The sequence below is a fragment of the Typopeltis vanoorti genome, chromosome 25 (assembly GCF_054136105.1).
Source record: "Typopeltis vanoorti isolate ZY-2024b chromosome 25, IOZ_Tvanoo_1.0, whole genome shotgun sequence".
Classification (NCBI taxonomy): Eukaryota; Metazoa; Arthropoda; class Arachnida; order Uropygi; family Thelyphonidae; genus Typopeltis; species Typopeltis vanoorti.
The window spans coordinates 43,096,454-43,112,401 of record NC_143573.1 but is presented as its reverse complement, the minus strand read 5'-3'; the positions used below and the strand labels follow the sequence as shown (position 1 = coordinate 43,112,401).

General features: G+C 37.2%; 1 protein-coding gene across 2 annotated transcripts in view; it reads left to right on the top strand.

The window, feature by feature from the left end:
* Positions 1–5,390: 5,390 nt before the first annotated feature.
* LOC150092692 (nucleosome assembly protein 1-like 1) overlaps positions 5,391–15,948 on the top strand; it is a 245,547-nt gene continuing 234,989 nt past the window's right edge. Inside the window, exon 1 of one of the 2 annotated variants that reach the window (XM_090414480.1) lies at positions 5,391–5,569. The gene's annotated coding sequence lies outside the window, so the exon portion shown is untranslated. Of the gene's footprint in view, positions 5,718–15,948 lie in introns of both variants that reach the window. The other variant, XM_090414479.1, reaches the window with a different exon arrangement.

Here is a 15,948-nt window from a genome sequence, read left to right as displayed (position 1 = left end):
GTATGCGGGTGCCCGAAAACCCTCCCCTTAATCCACAACTATCCAGTTAAGATGTATTTTACATAAATGGTTATTTTTTACATAAATTCCACCATCTAAATTTTATAAATACGTTTGCATTTATAAAATTTAGATGGTGGAATTACGACTGTCAGGGGAAGCTTCTTCTGGCCACTTCCCTCGGCCATCATAATTCACACACCACGAAATTAGTCGTCTTAAAAGCACTGACCAAAGACAAATGTGTACAGGCCGCTGGATAGGGTTGCTTTCTTTTAAATACCCTAGTTTCCATAAATTAAAGAACAAACAGAAAAATCATGATATTTTTGTGAGAAAGAAAAAAAATCATTATGTAAAAGTGAGTCTGGTTATCATATACAAATTAATGGCCCTGTGAGCAATATATGAAATGAGCCATGGCATACAAGTTAATATTTTCGAGTGGTTTTTCAGTTTCGTGTCTGGTGTGAGAGTGAGATATTTTGTGATAGCAAAATGCTTGGATTTGGCTGCAAGACATCGTTTAACCAATGAACTGATAGTGAGCCAATCTAAGACCAGAGCCCTGCCGAAGTCAGGTGCAGGTTGCCAAATGGTTGCATGTGAGTTGTTGTGTTGTTTACACACTGTGGAACCAATTACAATCTAACAGCATCCTGGGATACAGCGAAGGAAGTCTATGGGCTACAACTGCAATGAATAACCGATAACTCCATTTATATACTCGATAAAACAGAAGTGCTATTCTAAATCTGCTACGATTTGATCTTGTTGGCTAAAGGAACATTGATATATACTTCCACTGTGTGCAGAAGACTTCACGAAGGTGATCTATATGTTAGGTGACTGATAGGCTGTGTGCTCCTAATCCCATACCACAGGAGAGAACATTTGAAATGGGCAAGGCTCGAGTCATGGCTCGACACATCAAGTGGACCTAAGATTAATGGGATCGTATTGTTTACAGGCGAGTCCCTATTTGCTCTATAAAGCGATACCAAGCATGCTCTGATCTTGGAAGAACACGTTATTGTCCCTCATTATTCGTGAAAGGGACACTTATGGCAGAGATAGTGTGATGATTTCGGGGAGTATCTGGTTAGATGGACACCTTTACCGGTATGTGTTCCCTAGCCAAACCACGAATGCTGCAAATAAGACGTTTATCCTACAAGCTCGTGGATCAGTATCTTCAATAAAAGACCATTGTACGTATCAAATGGACGTCCAGGTCTCCTGACCTTAATTCTATAGAGTAGCATGTTCAGAATTCTCTAGGTAGGTGTGTTTCTTTTCTGACCCGCTCATCCCAAAACCTTGAGGCACTTTGGAGTGCAATTGTTACCAGCTGAGCTCTGGGACACCAATATAAACAGTTTGAAATATGATTGTTGTATTTCTGTAAGGTACCGCATTCCTTATTGAGGAACTTTGCAATCCAATGTTCACCCTTTTGTTTTTGACCGTTGTGTTCATGTAACTATTTGTGACTAAATTAAGCTATTTAATTGCAACTTTTGTGGGGTTCTTGCACATCTCATATGCTGTTTTTCACCAAATTGCATACAAATTCATCATAGAGTTTAGAATTATGATTTTCTCTTTGTTTCGAAATACAGTGAACCTTGGTTGTCGAATGACTCTCATTTCGAACAAATCTGTTCCCAAACATATTTTCCGAACAAAAAACACACCAGTTTCCGAACAGGCAAACCGGCAACCACGTGCTCCGTGGGCTGAGATGTATTATTATTATTATTATTATTATTATTATTATTATTATTATTATTATTATTATTATTATTATTATTATTATTATTCCTGATACCTCCAAGGGGTCCGAAGACTCATCGTGGGAGGACATCTTCAACTATCTCTAGACCTTACCGCTACTACGAATCAACGCCATCTACCGCCAACCTCCAACACCACCACAACTAGTAATTTTTGTCTGTAAATTGCGTGTGTTCTGAAGGGCCGATTTGTATGTATGCGGGATGAAAAACCCGAGTTTCCGGGAGAAAAAACCCTGCTACCTCCGTATGAGATCTGCTAACTCACCGTCGATTGAAATCGACCAGATAAAGATTCCTCCCGTCGCGACGAGAATCGAACTTAGGCCAATTCCAATCGAAGGGCGCAATGTACCGTCGTTCTTCCAATTGCGCTACGGAGGCGCTTATGGCGGGAGATCCTCAGTTACTGCTCACCTTCCAGACTTGGGTGACGAGTTGATGGAGGTGTTTGATTTTATCACAGTGAAGTTCCTTCCCCTCCTAACATGACTCCTCTAATCCAGCCCATGGACCAGCAAGCCATTTTGAACTTTAAGAAACTCTACACCAAAGAACTGTTTCAAAGGTGTTTTGAAGTGACCTCTGACACAGAATTAACGCTCAGAGAATTCTGGAAAAATCACTTCAACATCTTTTAAGTATCCTTGACAAAGCCTGGGTGAAAGTGACTAATGGACCATGAACTCGACCTGGAGGAAATTGTGACCAGACTGTGCTGCAGACAGAGACATTGAAGACTTTGAGGCTAAGTATGTTGCTGTTGTCAATGATATTGTGTTTCAGGACAAAAGCACGGGCTTGGAAGTTGACAATGCTGATGTGGAGGACCAGAGGAATGAGCTCACCACAGAAGAACTGAAACGCCTTCAGAAGGAGCAGCAAAAGATGGTGGTGGAGGAAATGTCTTCAGAGACAGAGGAAGGAAGGAAGGATGTTCCAAGTTCTTTGATCAACGAAACGTGTGCAAAATGGGGTGAGGTGCAAAGTTTTGTGGAAAGATATCACCCTGACAAAGCTGTAGCAAACTGCATCATAAACCTTTTCAATTCCAATGCCATGTCTCACTTCAAAAACGTTTTTAAACGCAGGCAAAAACAAATCTCATTGGACAGGTTTTTAGTGAGACAGATGCCCAGTGTGTCTGAAGCAGAGGCCATCTCTTTTCTCTCTCCCTTGGCACTACTCTCAAGCAGAGCGGTGCCGAGATACAGAAAAGAGAAAGAGAAAAAAAACCAAAAGGACAGTTACCTGATGTTTTTATGGAAAGGGACTTCCCTTCCTCATCACCTTCCACTTACACCATCAACTCTCCTCCATGCAGGTAAAGTTAAGTTCAATGTTCATCTCTATTTTATATATTTATTGTGTTTATTCTTTTTGTATACGATTTTATGCATTAAGTACTGTAAGTTATAAAGGTTTAATAAGCAATCATCTGGGGTTCGGAAACGGATTAATCCATTTTACAATACATTAATTCAATGGGAAAATGGTTTGTTTTCAAACAAATCGTTTTCAAACATGTGTTTGTTTTCAAACAAATATGTTCTGTTTGCTTACGAATTTCTCATGTTTCAATAATATATTTCGCTGTGAAAGAATAATAAATGTTTAATATCTTTCTATTCAGTACCTTCTATTTTGGTAATTACCATACCAAAAAATGAAACTTATCTTGCAGGCAGTTGAGCTTGTTAAGCTCAATGGAAGTGGTCTGTACATCTCTAGAGCTAGTCTGCCCGAAGACTTACGATAGGGTCGCGACTAGAGGATTTTTTTTTTTACCACGCCTTGCCTCTACCAGTTTCTGAGTTAGTCACTCTGACACGGGCAAGCGTGTTTTGCTCGATAGATTCAGCAAAATCCGCCATAGAACCCAAACAATTTCAAACATATAGTGTGTGTTAGATTCATGATGCACGAGATGGCAGCGCTTGTCATCTGCCTCTCTTCACCTTGTTTCGCATATATAATTACTGAGAGAGTCTTGCGCCAGCTCTCTCATTGGCTATAGTTGAAATGAACCCATTCCCCTCAGTCTCCCAAAAGTTATTGCTAAAAGGCTCTCGTCTGCTCCTTTGGTGCAATAAAAGGGGTTAGAGGATTTATATTTATTTATATATTTTATCACACAGGTAAATTGCAGCCTCTGTAGTTTGCCGGGTGGGGTCCCCTCGCAGTTCGCGCATTTGGTTGGTGAGGTCCTCGGTTTTGAGCAGGTGGTTTTGGGGTGGTTTTTGTCCACATTTGGGGAATTTGTAATCATCCCTGCAGAGCTTCTGCACATGCCCTTATTTTTGACATCTGTGACACTGACCCGACGAGGTTCTTTTCCTCAGTGGTTCGGGTTTACTTTTCAGATTTCAGATCGTTATTTTGTTGTATATATTCTTGTAGGTGTTGTGTATCTCCACGAGAACTAGGGCCTTTGGGCTCTTGTAAGCCTGCAGCATTTTGCTGACCTTGACAGGTGGGAGATTGTGGAGGCAGAGGTCTTCGGTTATTTCATCTGTGGTGATGTTTTTCGTTACTCCCCTAGGCACAACTTTTAGGTTTTTCCCTAACTTAAGCGAGAAAGTATGATACTGATACTTAATGCCTAAGTCGTCCATGGTTTTTGTTGCTTTTTCATAATGCGCCTGAGGGCAGTCTATCTTTTTCCCGTAGTACAATTGATGGGACGTTTTCGTTGTTGGGGTGAGGGGATCCGTGTTGGGGGTTGACTTCTTCCATCCCCTCGTTTGTCTGTGGCTCCGCTGTTTCACGCTTTTTTTCGCGCTTGTGTTTCTGTATGGTCTGTTGGTGTGGGAGCAGAGATTATCAGGTCGATCTTCCTTTCTTCATATGGTGTTGTGTCGTCCCCTTCTGTGGTGTCCACTGCCGTTGACTAATGGTTTAGGAACCCTAGTTACTTAACCTCAAATTTCTTCAAGAATTTTTTTGAGGAGGTTGAGCGCCAGCTTCCTAACTAAAAACTATATAAAGTCGTCGGGACTTAAGCTGTTCATGCTTAGATATATTCAAATTTGCTTACTTGAGATATGTATATATATATATATGGCGTATTCCTTCGCGTAATCCCGCTGGTGGTTTTTCTTTGAAGCGCATTCACTTTTAAGTTCATCACTATTATTTCAATCAGCACAAAAATTGTTCACTGTTCACACTGCCCACACTCACACTCTTGCAGCACCCACACCCCGTACGCACACCCACACTTTATATTTGTTCGTTCATGAGATGGTTTTTTTCCATAAACAATTCGTTTTTGGAAAAACACCCTAAAATTGATAGAATTTAGTACAGGCAGTATTTACTTAAATTTATTATAAATTTAGTACACAGATCATGTAATTAAAATGAGGAATCCAGCTACACTTGTCTATTCTTTCCAGTGTAAACAGAATGCTTATTTTTATTAATGCTGAAATGAAGGTATAGTGATGAATAACTTTTAACCAATTATGTCTTGTAGGTTTTTTTTTTTTGTTATTATTATTATTATTATTTTATTTGTTTTTGTGCAGTGCGGTATGGATTCTAAGGATTCTTTGCTGTTGCTATGGCCACACAGTACAAGAAAGATCAATCGTGATCCACTTAAATTTCTGGTGTAAAATAACCTCGTACTAGTTGCCGGTGCAGTGTTTACCATAATGCGGTGTGAGAATGTCTATCGCCATCTGACTTTGGAAGTATTTTGATAGCATCAGGGTTCTTGGTTATTTCTTTGGTGGAGTTGGGTTATTTCGTTTTAACTTCTGTGGGTAGTAAGTATAAATTGTGGTATGTCATTATTTGCAAGTTTTGGCGGAAGTATTATTTTAGTGACCACTTCGCAAAAATGCTAACTTCCAACAATGTCGGGTAATAGCATTTCCACTGTACTGAAATGTCAACTATGCAGTAGTTCTATAGGTATGTCTTAAAAAGTGTACATATTTTATGGAGAGTGATTGAATTTACTTTTCTTTTCCCCCCGTTTTCCTCATCCCTTCAGTTGTGTGCTCTCTTGATCAACATATTTCTGGTGTTGAGAAAAAAAAAAAATTTATCATAATGTCATTACTGTGCGTGTGTGCATGCGTTTATTGTATATTTCGGACTTGACGTCAAGTAAAATGTATAGTCTGGTAAAATATCTCTTTTATTTATTAATTGGCATAAATTTTATTTATGCCATTTATTAATGGGAGAGGATAAATAACCACATGATGAACGAGAGCTTTTTTTATTATTGTTTCATTTAATTTTGTATGAGAATATTCGTAACATTCGCCTATTGCTGTTTCATAATTCATATTAACAACAGAAAATGCATAATAATAAAACCGAATTAAAGTTTCAATGATTTATTTATTTACTTCACAAATGTAACAAAGGTTTGCCATTGGGAACGATACATGCCTTGATCTTGTGTATTCTGCATTTTTCAGATTCGAATTTTTTTCAGGAAAATTTCCTGACTGTTCAAAAATATTTCGGTAAATATTTACAAGCCTTTGTTTTTGGATCACTCATCAGTTTTAGAGAAGCCGTGCTCGTTAATATAACCCAATATTTTGAATTATATATAGTAAAGAGAACAGAACCGCGGGTCACACAGAAATGCTGCCTGGCTACGTGTACGAACCCACCCTTCCCACATGATAATTGAGATACATTACTTACATTATTTATGTTTATAAAATGAGGATATAGCGGAGTGTCAACTAGTACTCATGTTAAAAGTCTATTATTACACTTGAGGACTAGATTGGCGAGGCAAAAGGCAGGTGCTTCTGTTTGTCACTTGTTAAAGGTAGCGATCTTCCTGAAAACTGCATTTTACAGGGTGATCATCTGAGGGATAATGTTGGTTGGGATTATATTCTCAGCGAGAGATTCATGATGAACGAGTGATTCCATTCACGTTATTGCTGCTATTCTTGTATTTCATATGCGTTTTATTAATTTCATCCTTACTCTCTTTCTTAGTATTATCTACTTACTAATTAGCTGGTAATTGGGCATGCACTTAGCAATGATTTTAATGACAGTTTTTTAATGCCATATAGACCCAACCACCCTTTTGCAGCTTACAAGTGCACACAAACATCATTGCTTATTTTCATTGTCTTTTCGTTATTCCTTGGTTATGTTCTTCAGCAGTTTTAGGTCATATAATTTGCAGCCTAGTTACATGACTGGCTTTGACTTCTTATGTGAAACCCATTCACAAAAAGTTGTAAGCCTATTATGCATTAATACTATGAGTGGGATTAGGGTCAAATAATCTCAGAAAAATTCCATTGCTCTAGACAAGAATGGAATTTTTCAGACCACTTCAGGCATTTGTCATAAAATTAGAATATAATTGGTATGCATAAGACTAGAAATGTTAAAGAATGAATAAATTACGTTCTGTTTAACTTAAAAATGGAACATAATATATACTTAATTAATAGGAATATGCCAAAAAAAAACATCACAAAAGAAAAAAAAATCAAAATTCATTTAATGTAAGTAATCCATTCTTTAATTTCTGGTACTTCAGATCTCAAATAAGTAGTGGTTGGCAATGAAATTGATCCAAAGATTTGTAAAGATATCCATGCCACTATGGGATTTAACCAATGTCAGCAGTAGTATGGTTTAATTAATAAGATCTTAGCATTCATTACCACAGGTTGAAATGGTTTTGAACCAGAATAAAATGTTTCTTTTGGAACAACTTAAAAGGATTTTTTTTTTTTTTTTTTCTAATCGCATGAATTAATAATCCCAGATAGAAACTTTTTTATTATTGTGAATTCTTTATCTATCTGGACAGCTGTCTGTATTGGAACAATTTACTTTCTCTTGTAAGATATATTTCTGAGGTTGAGCAAAAAATTTCACTCAGAAAATAAAGCTCCATCTGAAAACACACACATTTATTTATTTATATACATGGTGGTTCAAAATTCCACATAGAAACTTTGAGGAGAGGTAGAGAACATCAAAATCAACCATATTCACATAGGAAAGCATCACCGGAAGGTACTAACAGGACACAAAGATATAGAAATAACACAAGGCAGTAAGTAGTGTAAAAAATTTATTAGACATAACTGAACAGTTTAATAGTAGTTGGATACATAATATAGTTTCACATCAGGTGCTCAAAGTTACGACCATTAGCAGTGATGCATGCCTGATGCTGACGACGCATTGATTGCCGTACATTTTTGAAAATATCTGGAGTTTCCCGGATATTAGCAACGGCAATGGTGATTCTTGCCACGAGGTCCATGTCAGAGACAACAGCCGTTTTATACACCATGGCTTTAAGGGTCCCCCACAGAAAGAAATCAATGCTCAATAAATCAGGTGAGCGTGGGGGGGGGCATGTGACTGATCCACCACGCCCAATCCATCGAGCCCCAAAGGACCTGTCCAAATACTGATGCACAGAAATGCCAAAATGGGCTGGAGCCCCGTCGCGTTGGAACCACATCTGTCGACTAACAGTCATTGGAACATTTTTAAGTATATCTGACAGAACTTCTTCCAGAAAGGTCTGATACTTCTGGGAGTCCAGTCTTGGTGGTAACAGGTATGGGCCGACTGGACATCAGCAACGATACCTGCCCAGGCATTAATGGCGAAGCGTTGTTGTGCAGCATGTGATGGCACAGCGTGTGGGTTCCCATGGGCCCACACATGAACATTGTGGTGATTGAAGATCCCTTCGCGGGTAAATGAAGCTTCATCTGTGAGCAAAACACAAGTTGGAAAATCCGGGTCTATGGCACTCTTCTGCAGAAACCACTGCGTGAATTCCACATGTTGAGGATAATCTTCTGCCATCAGTAACTGGACCCATTGCAGATGAAATGGATGTAAGGACTCGGAGTGCAAAATGCGCACACTGGATCGAGATACTCCTATAGCAGAGGCAGTGGCACGTGTGCTTGTCTCTGGATTATTGTCCATCGCATGCCACACCTCCTCATCCATGGTGGGATTTCACGTCGATTGTGGCCACCCACTATCATGCCTGCAATCCCTGAATGATCCATAGTCACACAAATTCTGATGAAAATGTGCAAACATTTGGTGATGCAGTACACGTCTGTGTGGGTACCTTTCGCAATGCATTCGTACAGTGGCTCGTCCATTACCGTCAGCTAACCCATAAACGAGGTTCATGTCTGCCATCTCAGTGTTTGTAAAACGATGCATGTTCTTTGTAAGACATCAAAAGCTTGAATGAGGAAGCCCTAATTGCTCACCCGGAGCACTGGCAAACAGTGCCGCCTATCACTTTCGGGTGGCATTTCCGGTCATGCTTTCCTGTGTGAATATGGTTGATTTTGATGTTCTCTACCTCCTCCCCTCAAAGTTTGTATGTGGAATTTTGAACCACCCTGTATATTTATGACAAGATTAATTTAGGAATTATGATGATGAAAAAAAAAACACAAAATATTTATTTGTTACTATTTGAGGACATATTGCTAAAACTGTGAGGACAACATAACAGATAACGGGAACAATGTGGAGGTCACTGACTTGTTGCAGTTACTCCTTGTATGAGACTGATTAGGTCACATGAATTATTGTGCACAGATTTTGTCGCTTGGTTTTCAAAAAAAGATAGATATATTGGAAAAGGTCCACAGACATTATTCATGTCTTAATTTTAACGACAGCTAAAACACAGAAATAAGGGAACGATTACATACTAAAAACATCATACAAGAAATAGAAGAATACTAGCAAAATTGGACACCATATAGAAAGAATGAATAACAATAGGATTCCTAAACTAGCACTAGAATATAAACCTACAGGAAGAAAATACTGTGGGCATCCAAGATAGAAAGATCAACCTCATCTACAGAGCAAGAAAAGGACATAAAGCCTAGACTAAGGTGGTTTCTGGTCTCTGGAATGTTGAGTATGAAGACAGATTGAGAAAATACAATTTGCAGAAATTGGTGGATAGGAGGAGGAGAGAGAATATGATTGAGACATATAAGCTGTTAAGTGATTATTACCAGATTGATATGGGAGAGGTTTTGTATAAAATGGGTGAAGATAGGGAGAAAACAAGAGGTCATCCCTGGTAGCTGTATAAGGGGAGAGTGAGCAAGGGAGCGAAGAACAGGTTTTTTTGCAAGGAGAGTGATGAGTGACTGGAATGTGTTGCCCAAGAGTGTGGTGAGCACAGAGACAGTAAACATTTAAGGTGTGGTATGATAAACTGTATGTAACAGTAGACCTCCCCATGATGAGTCTTTTGACTCTATGGAGGTTTAATAATAATTAACATCAAAAAATAATATTGATAATTGATAAATTGAAAATTTATTGATTTGGGAATGAAATTCCCAAATCAAAATGGGAATAAAAGTTCTGTTTATAGAGAAGATATAAGCTGTGTGTGTGTTGACATGGATGTCGTCGTCTGAACAATTTAGGTATAGGCTTTATGTCCTTTTCTTGCTCGGTAGATGAGGTTGATCTTTCTATCTTGGTCTTGGATGCCCACAGTATTTTCTTCCTGTAGGTTTATATTCTAGTGCTAGTTTAGGAATCCTGTTGTTATTTTCTATGTGGTGTCCAATTTTGCTAGTATTCTTCTATTTCTTGTATGATGTTTTTAGTATGTAATAGTTTCCTTATTTCTGTATTTTAGCTGTCGTTAAAATTAAGACATGAATAATATACGTTTAAACATATATTCAAAAATAAATTATATGAAAAAATAATTACTGTTATTTCGTAACACCTTCAAGGAGTAAGACTCATAGAGGGAGGGCACCTACTTTATAACTTTCCATCTATACCAGTGGCATCTACTTCTCACCACCACCACTAGTATTTTTTGTCTGTAAATTGCATGTGTCCTGAAGGCAGATTTTTCTGTATGTGGGATGAAAAACCTGAGTTTTCGGGAGGAAAAAAACTGCTGCTACTTTTGTATGACATCGGCTAACTCATCTTCAATTGAAAAAAACTCATATAAGGATTCCTTTTGTTACAACAAGAATTGAACTTAGGCCTTTTCCAATTGAAGGGTGCAATGTACCATCATTCTTCCAATTGTGCTTTGCAGGTGCATGCATAATCTTTGACATACCTTTGGAGGATCCTTATATTTATTTTAAAATGTTTGATTTAACAACACTGGAAAATATAAAATCAGTAAAATATAAACTTAAAACAAATAATTTAAGAGTTCTATCTGTATTTTACTGAATTTATATTTCCCAATGTTGTTACATCAAAAATTTTAAAGTAAATATGAGGATCCTCCAAAGGTATGTCAAAGATTACTTTTTTTTCATCTAGTTTCTTTTTCTTTTTTGATATATGTTTGAACGTATATTATTCATGTCTTAATCTTTAAGTAGAGCAGATGTTGTGGCCTTACAAGACTTGAATAGATTGAGTGAATGGGCATGGTAGTGGGGATGTCAGTTCGATGTTGCAAAATGTAAGGTTTTAAAATTTGGGAAACAAAGATGAATATAGAATTTACACTTGGTAGCAGTGGTGCACCCATAGGGGGAAGGGACCTTGAGCCACCCCAAAGAAAAAGGAAAAAAACACTAGAAAATTTTCCAAAAGTCTTTTCCTAATTAAAATTCATGTTTTGTTTTTATTTATGTTGTGTTGTGTCTTCTATTTCTATACTACTTATGAATTAGCAATGATTGCAGATGCTCAGTCATATATCGTATGCTATGTGTATTCTCAAATCGTCTACTCAACTCACCCCCCCTCAAGATTAAATCCTGAGTGTGCTACTGCTTGGTAGTGATGTATTGTTGGAGGTGAAGGAAATGAGATCTTGGTCACCTGGATTTCAAAAGGATGAAGAGATGTAGGAAAGGATCCAGAGGCTACTCATTAAGGTAGTTTCTGATCTCTGGAATGCCAGAATTTGGCACATTGATACAGCCATATTTGTTGGTTTGGCAAATGTTTGATAACTGCTTTTCAATCCAAAAACAATATCTCTTTTTGTAGCTCTAATGACTTATATGTAGTATTTTTGGTTTTTGCAATCTAATCTTATGTGAAAGGGTGTCTTGATAGTGAATGCATTTATGTTCTCCATGTTCTCTGAAATGGATGTCAGCAGATCTTTCTGTTCATCCATAGTAAGTCGGTTCACAAGGACCACTTCATATATTCTTGAATGTGATAAAGGATGGAATTATTCCTTAGATGAATTGATGACTGTTTCCAGTTTAATATATGGCTTGAATGTGGTGTGAAACTTATTTAAGCACTCTGGATATATTTTCAGATGTGCAATATATGGGATAGTTAAGTTTTGCTATGGTCTTATGTATGTAGGGAAAGGAGATCATCTGGCTGAAAATATACGGCGAAGGTAGTTAAGTAGAGTAGTAAGTGCAGTTTCATTCGAACAGATAGCACTAGCTCTGTGTGTTAGTGTTTTTAGATACTGTACTTTTGGGCTGGATGATGTGTTTTTTGTATAAATATCCTCTAGTATATGTTGGCTTTCTATAAATAGAAAAAGATGATGAATCATTTAAAAGGCATATGATTACTACTACTGACTCTGTTGAGAGGTAGTTACACAGTTGACACTGGGGAGTTCTTTCGCTTGGTGGAACAGCGGGAAGGAGCGATGACAAGGACCATCCCCTGGCTTATGACAAGTTACATAAAGAAGCTGTGAACAAGAGGGTGATAAGTGGTTTCTTTGCATGGAGGGTGGTTGAACCATGGATACATTGCCTGATAGAGTGGTGAAAGCAAGAAGTCAATGAATTCAAGGAGTGGTATGATGGACTTTGTATTTCCTAGGAAGGAACTCCCACAATGAGTCATTTGACTCCATGGAGGCCTCAATAATAATAATAATGTTGGATGTTTAAATGCACTAAAATTTTATCTAATATATCTGGACATGTGGTCAAATAGCAAAAACAGTTACGTAATGCAGCCAAGAGTGTGGCTGTGCGTGCGTGCTTGGGTCTGTAAGTGTTCTATGTACACTAGAAATACACTAGAGGAAAAAAAAAAAGGGGGGGGGGCATTTTTGCCCCATCCAATTTATATATTTTTCCTTTCCATGTGAAATAATCAGCATGTACCATTTCATTAAAATATATCTGGTAAAAATTGGACTTCATCAAATCAAGGGGCACATTAATAAATTAGATATTATTGAAACAAATCATAATGTTGGACCTTTTTAGCATATGATTTTAAAATGATGGCATAATATGAATAGAATTTTTTTAGAAAGGAAGAAGAGGCTAATGATTTCGCCAACTGTTTAGCAAGTTTAAATGCAGGACTGTCTATATTATCAACAATTGGACATAGAGAATATCAGGTGTGAGTTTTTGGCACCCTATATATTCTGGGTGGCTTTGCATTGAAAAACCTTTAGTTTCTTAACACTTTCTTTGAGCAAGATGTGGTGACTTTCTTCAGCTATTTAAGAAGTTTATTCCTTTAACTATTAGTAAGGCCTAGATTTTGTCGATTATGCATTTTGTTACCTCCCTATATATTCAGGATACATCTGAAAAGATTTCCAGAATGTTTAATAAATATTAACTCCCACCACATTCCAACCATATATCAAACTAGTAACTTGTCTCTCCTAAGGAAAACTCCATTCTTAATCATATCCAGGAACATATGAAGTGTCCTATACTTGTGACCTAGCAGCAGGTAGAGTTGTTAACAAGGTTGCAGATAATGATTTAGACACCCTTTCATACAGGATTAGATGACTTATAATCACTTGCATTACATATAAGTGATTATAGTCAGTGAGACTGATTTTTGGAATCAGTAGCAACTAGAACATTTTCCCAAACCTCAAAAGGTGTAGCATTCAAGCTGTATCAGCTTGTCAAAGATCTGAGAGATGGTAATTTTAAGATTGATTTACTACTCATAAACTTCTTTTATCCACCAATAGATGGCAATTGATGGATAAAGTCCAAATTAGGACTTTAGTTTTTTGCCTTATCCATTGTGATTTTAAACAGCAACAAATTATTGTTGCTGTTTGTGTACTGTGCTCTGAATATATTTGGTATAAAATAGACTGTTTGGAGTGTGTGTGTGTGTGGGGGTGAGGGAGGGGAGAACCTTTATATTTGCCATGAGATCATTCTTGAAGCACCCTCATATGCTTCTTGTTCTCTCCTACCTTCAATTTTGAAACAAAATTGTTTCTGATTGTGAATATTTGGCATACAAATGAAGTGATGGCAAATCCTGGAGGATTTTAGCAAACAACATCCAGAGAAAAACTTCTCTATAGACACTTGATCTAATCCAAAAAAATTAAAGAAGACACAGGAGTAACACAGACAACATAGAATTTGTGGAAATACGAAAGGTAGTTAGAAATGACAAGAGAAAATATAAGAACAATGCAGAACGTAAGAGAAAAACCAATAACTGGATAATAGGTCTATACTCAGCCGACACTTATCCCAACACATGGAAGCAAGCATATATTCAATCTCTTCCAAAAAGGGAAGATAAAAAGCCTGTTGGCTAACAACTAACCAATTGCTATCACCAATCCCCTCCAAAATAATGGTAAAAGTTATCTGCAGTCAACTTCTCCATTACCTAGAGGCTCACCAGTTAATTTGCAACCACCAGTATGGATTTCTCTAATTTAGATTGAGGCTGATCTCTTAGCATCCACCACTGGACATGATATGTAAAGGTTCTAAGAAACATGCACTTTCACCCTTGACATTTCAAGGACCTTCAATTGTGTTTGGTATCGAACTATTTTGTAAAACTGCCTTCCTTTGGTCTACCTGCCACTCTGTAATTGGATAGCCAGTTTATCTGTGGTCATTCACTGCATGTCATGTTTATCTAAGCTGTGCACATGCACAAAATTTCTAATTTATGGTCAGTAATTTTTGAATGTACTATAAAAACAAATTATATGATAATGTTGGTCACTTACTGTATTTAGTCATTTTTCTGATTTCTCTACTCCAATATTACTCTAACCCAATCTCACTTAATACACTAATTAGTTACTATTAGCCTTTGCTTTGTGGGCGAACTGATGCTTATGTTAACAAGTTGCAGAGGCATAGTAGCTTCACGTGTATACTGTCTAGACCAGGGGTCGCCAAACTTCTTCGACCGTCGACCCCTTCAAGAGTTTCTTGACTTTTTATCGACCCCCCCCCCTTTTGCTATTACTTAATAGCAAAATTACTTAATTTTGCTATTAAGTAATTATAATAGGACAAGCAAAAAAGACGCTTGTGAGTTTTTAGATTGTTTATTTTATAGTTACAGTGTTTATTGTATGTATAATATAGTATATATTATTATATTGGCTTAACGTCAAAGGGATACGTTTTTATTTTTGACGTCCTTCTTAACATTACATATTTGATAGGAGGAATAAATAATATATAAAATTTAATTTAGATAACAAAATAGCAATAATACAATCTTCCTTATATATATGAAAATAAGAGTTAAATAAAAGAGCAAATAGGCTTCACTTCGGCAATGTAACATTATTTAAATGAAGGGGGATATTAAATCCCAGATTCGGCATGAAACTCTTTGATTCCGATCTTTGAGTTTCTTATTCGGCTTTGAAATGTGGGATTTAATATCCCCTTCATTTAAATAAAGAAAATAAGACTTTTATTAACTTAGTATACAATTTACTAATATTGTCAATGTGAAGGGTGTGCTTCGGGACTCTTGACAAGATTAGAAATGTTGAGTTCAAAATTACTAAGTTTCAGCTTTAAATTGCCACGGAATTCTATCTAGCTCATTTCTTTGTCTTGTTAAAATGGAATTAACATGACTAAAACCAGCTTCAACCATGTACGCGCTGGCCGGACGGGAACCACCGACATACGTTTATTGATAAATATGTCATTTTGGCCTACTTGATTGGTCTCCGTAACTATTTTCATAACCTTGCTCCATCTTATAGGTCCTATTCATGCCACTGTTCCCTCAATTCACTCTTAATTGCATTGCCATTCAGGATGGAGGTAATCCAAGTTAACCAAATTAAATATTACACATACAATGATGTCGTATATTTTTCTATTGACACCTGAGCCCGAATCAACCCCTAACAATGTTATATCGACCCCTGGGGTTGATATCG